A 5,000-nucleotide genomic window follows, 5' to 3' on the forward strand; every position below is an offset into this window, starting at 1 on the left:
AACCTAACCTACGTTGTACCTTACCTAACCTACGTTGTACCTTAACCTAACCTACGTTGTACCTTAACCTAACCTACGTTGTACCTTAACCTAACCTACGTTGTACCTTAACCTAACCTACGTTGTACCTTAACCTAACCTACGTTGTGCCTTAACCTAACCTACGTTGTGCCTTAACCTAACCTACGTTGTGCCTTAACCTAACCTACGTTGTGCCTTAACCTAACCTACGTTGTGCCTTAACCTAACCTACGTTGTGCCTTAACCTAACCTACGTTGTGCCTTAACCTAACCTATGTTGTGCCTTAACCTAACCTATGTTGTGCCTTAACCTAACCTATGTGTGCCTTAACCTAACCTATGTTGTGCCTTAACCTAACCTATGTTGTGCCTTAACCTAACCTATGTTGTGCCTTAACCTAACCTATGTTGTGCCTTAACCTAACCTATGTTGTGCCTTAACCTAACCTATGTTGTGCCTTAACCTAACCTATGTTGTGCCTTAACCTAACCTATGTTGTGCCTTAACCTAACCTATGTTGTGCCTTAACCTAACCTACGTTGTGCCTTAACCTAACCTACGTTGTGCCTTAACCTAACCTACGTTGTGCCTTAACCTAACCTACGTTGTGCCTTAACCTAACCTACGTTGTGCCTTAACCTAACCTACGTTGTGCCTTAACCTAACCTACGTTGTGCCTTAACCTAACCTACGTTGTGCCTTAACCTAACCTACGTTGTGCCTTAACCTAACCTACGTTGTGCCTTAACCTAACCTACGTTGTGCCTTAACCTAACCTACGTTGTGCCTTAACCTAACCTACGTTGTGCCTTAACCTAACCTATGTTGTGCCTTAACCTAACCTATGTTGTGCCTTAACCTAACCTATGTTGTGCCTTAACCTAACCTATGTTGTGCCTTAACCTAACCTATGTTGTGCCTTAACCTAACCTATGTTGTGCCTTAACCTAACCTATGTTGTGCCTTAACCTAACCTATGTTGTGCCTTAACCTAACCTATGTTGTGCCTTAACCTAACCTACGTTGTGCCTTAACCTAACCTACGTTGTGCCTTAACCTAACCCATATTGTACCTTAACCTAACCCATATTGTACCTTAACCTAACCCATATTGTACCTTAACCTAACCCATATTGTACCTTAACGTAACCTAATTTGTGCCTTAACGTAACCTAATTTGTGCCTTAACGTAACCTAATTTGTGCCTTAACGTAACCTAATTTGTGCCTTAACGTAACCTAATTTGTGCCTTAACGTAACCTAATTTGTGCCTTAACGTAACCTAATTTGTGCCTTAACGTAACCTAATTTGTGCCTTAACGTAACCTAATTTGTGCCTTAACGTAACCTAATTTGTGCCTTAACGTAACCTAATTTGTGCCTTAACGTAACCTAATTTGTGCCTTAACGTAACCTAATTTGTGCCTTAACGTAACCTAATTTGTGCCTTAACGTAACCTAATTTGTGCCTTAACGTAACCTAATTTGTGCCTTAACGTAACCTAATTTGTGCCTTAACGTAACCTAATTTGTGCCTTAACGTAACCCATGTTGTGCCTTAACGTAACCCATGTTGTGCCTTAACGTAACCCAATTTGTGCCTTAACGTAACCCATGTTGTGCCTTAACCTAACCTATATTGTGCCTCAACCTAACCTATATTGCGCCTTAACCTGACGCACGTTGTCGCTGAACCTGCTCTGTAATTGTTATGCAACTCGTTAAATTAGTGTAGTGTTGCCTAACCGCAACCCTCGCAATATAGTTCGCTATTCGCACTGCCCGGTCCCCTGTGTATCGCGTCATGTTAAACACCTTGCAGGTGTTGCTGACTTTCCACATGCTCCTGCTATACACTGTAATGTGGATAGCAGCAGGACGTACATGCCCCCCCCCCTTCCCCCCTGCCTTCGCAAGCTGGTCGTTGAGAAGTTTGCATGTTCAATGCCCTTCGCATGCCGACGTACTCAGCCTACGTTGTGGTACGGCCTGTCACCTGTCCGCCGATGTACGCAAAACCCACAAACTGTACTGCACATTGGTCCGTATGTACTGAATGATACATCGTGGCACATGTGTGACCGTACGACGACTGCGCCTAGCAACGGCAGACCATACAGTCCAAATATTGTGCACGCAGCTACGTGTCGTCTCCCTATAAGAGCTGGATTGCAGTGTGGTACGCCATTCAGACGTGTGGGAGGAACGGACGCCCTGGATGGCGATCAGCATGAGCAGTCTGTTGATGTAGTGGAGCGTGTATTCGGACGTAGTCGTCTCTTCTCACACACCGTGATAGCATGTTGCACCGCGTTCCACATCTGCGACATCCTGCAGAGGCCGGCTGACAGTCGTTCGCGCAATGGACACCGCATACGTACGGGGGCTACCTTCCACGTGTTCTCGAGGCGTGCACATGTTGTTGCGTCTATGTGGGCAGACGTAGTGTGTTGTGACACCTGACACAGGCATGCAATACTCGTTGCAAATGGCGATGGACGTCTACGTTTGCTGGTGACGTTACGCAAATGAACAACAGGTAACCCGTTGTGGTGCGGTTGTTCTCGCTAGAGGTGAATCAGTGTTGGCGACGATCGGTCGAGCTATTAACCGGTTGTTTCAGGGATACCCACCATGCCCACGAACGTGAAAGGGGACCCACCATGCCCACGAACGCGAAAGGGGATCTGGGTGTGAGGCGATACGCGGCGGTGGCTGGGTGGGACCGTCCCCGGCCGGTGAGGGGGGGCCGCCCGGCGTGCTGGCAGCGCGGTGCGTGGGCGCACGCGCTACAGCCGGCTGGTGGGGGCGGCCAGTGGCAGGCGCGCCGGCCGACGGACGCGGCAGGCGGCGCAGCTGCGCGCCGGCGCCCCCTGCTCGCGGCGCCTTGCGGCCAAAGTAGGTCCTCGCGGGCCCGGTGCGAAGCGCGGTGGCCATCTGCAGTGTGCTGGTCCGATTGAGGACTGTGTGCGCTGAGGATGCGCCGCCGCCCGGCGCTCGGCGCCGCGACGCCGTCTGCTGCTCGGTCGCCCCAGCGGTTCTCGCAGGTGGTTTGTATCGCAGCTGTGCGGACGTGTTGGCGCGTGCGCTGTGCTGGGAGAGTTCGCTTCGGCACCCAAGTGGGGCTTTTGTCCTTCTGTGGCGCTGGCGTTGGAGCTGCCGGTCACCGTAGGTGGCGCGTGTTGTCTCCCGCCGGCAATGCCACGACAGCACGCTCCCGGGCCTCTGTCGGCAGCGGCAAGCTCAGTTGGGAGCACGGGTGGTCGCACCTAAAGCGTCTACTCGCCTAACTCCGGGCGATTGCGCCTCTCTCGAACCCGACCAAGTACTTAGGACGGCGCTGCGCGCCGCCGGGACCTGAGAGGGTTTCGAGGTGTGTTGTGCAGGGGAGCTCAGCCTCCTCCTGTTTGCAGAATAATTGAGCGGACGCTTGCGTGTTCGCGCGGGCCCCCGGGACACACTCCCGGGCGGCCGGCTGCTCAGCTCTAGTTGACGCAGCTCCCTGGTTGATCCTGCCAGTAGTCATATGCTTGTCTCAAAGATTAAGCCATGCATGTCTCAGTACAAGCCGCATTAAGGTGAAACCGCGAATGGCTCATTAAATCAGTTATGGTTCCTTAGATCGTACCCACGTTACTTGGATAACTGTGGTAATTCTAGAGCTAATACATGCAAACAGAGTCCCGACCAGAGATGGAAGGGACGCTTTTATTAGATCAAAACCAATCGGTCGGCTCGTCCGGTCCGTTTGCCTTGGTGACTCTGAATAACTTTGGGCTGATCGCACGGTCCTCGTACCGGCGACGCATCTTTCAAATGTCTGCCTTATCAACTGTCGATGGTAGGTTCTGCGCCTACCATGGTTGTAACGGGTAACGGGGAATCAGGGTTCGATTCCGGAGAGGGAGCCTGAGAAACGGCTACCACATCCAAGGAAGGCAGCAGGCGCGCAAATTACCCACTCCCGGCACGGGGAGGTAGTGACGAAAAATAACGATACGGGACTCATCCGAGGCCCCGTAATCGGAATGAGTACACTTTAAATCCTTTAACGAGTATCTATTGGAGGGCAAGTCTGGTGCCAGCAGCCGCGGTAATTCCAGCTCCAATAGCGTATATTAAAGTTGTTGCGGTTAAAAAGCTCGTAGTTGGATTTGTGTCCCACGCTGTTGGTTCACCGCCCGTCGGTGTTTAACTGGCATGTATCGTGGGACGTCCTGCCGGTGGGGCGAGCCGAAGGCGTGCGACCGCCTCGTGCGTGCTCGTGCGTCCCGAGGCGGACCCCGTTGAAATCCTACCAGGGTGCTCTTTATTGAGTGTCTCGGTGGGCCGGCACGTTTACTTTGAACAAATTAGAGTGCTTAAAGCAGGCAAGCCCGCCTGAATACTGTGTGCATGGAATAATGGAATAGGACCTCGGTTCTATTTTGTTGGTTTTCGGAACCCGAGGTAATGATTAATAGGGACAGGCGGGGGCATTCGTATTGCGACGTTAGAGGTGAAATTCTTGGATCGTCGCAAGACGAACAGAAGCGAAAGCATTTGCCAAGTATGTTTTCATTAATCAAGAACGAAAGTTAGAGGTTCGAAGGCGATCAGATACCGCCCTAGTTCTAACCATAAACGATGCCAGCCAGCGATCCGCCGCAGTTCCTCCGATGACTCGGCGGGCAGCCTCCGGGAAACCAAAGCTTTTGGGTTCCGGGGGAAGTATGGTTGCAAAGCTGAAACTTAAAGGAATTGACGGAAGGGCACCACCAGGAGTGGAGCCTGCGGCTTAATTTGACTCAACACGGGAAACCTCACCAGGCCCGGACACCGGAAGGATTGACAGATTGATAGCTCTTTCTTGATTCGGTGGGTGGTGGTGCATGGCCGTTCTTAGTTGGTGGAGCGATTTGTCTGGTTAATTCCGATAACGAACGAGACTCTAGCCTGCTAACTAGTCGCGTGACATCCTTCGTGCTGTCAGCGATTA

At 51.5% G+C, this 5,000-nt stretch overlaps 1 non-coding gene across 1 annotated transcript in view; it reads left to right on the forward strand.

Annotated features, from left to right (window-relative positions):
• The first annotated feature begins 3,521 nt into the window (after positions 1 to 3,521).
• LOC126431552 (small subunit ribosomal RNA) overlaps positions 3,522 to 5,000 on the forward strand; it is a 1,909-nt gene continuing 430 nt past the window's right edge. The window contains exon 1 of the ribosomal RNA XR_007577601.1: positions 3,522 to 5,000. This exon is cut by the window's right edge and continues 430 nt beyond it. This is a non-coding gene — a ribosomal RNA (small subunit ribosomal RNA).

This window comes from Schistocerca serialis, unplaced genomic scaffold (assembly GCF_023864345.2).
Source record: "Schistocerca serialis cubense isolate TAMUIC-IGC-003099 unplaced genomic scaffold, iqSchSeri2.2 HiC_scaffold_1096, whole genome shotgun sequence".
NCBI classification, from domain to species: domain Eukaryota; kingdom Metazoa; phylum Arthropoda; class Insecta; order Orthoptera; family Acrididae; genus Schistocerca; species Schistocerca serialis.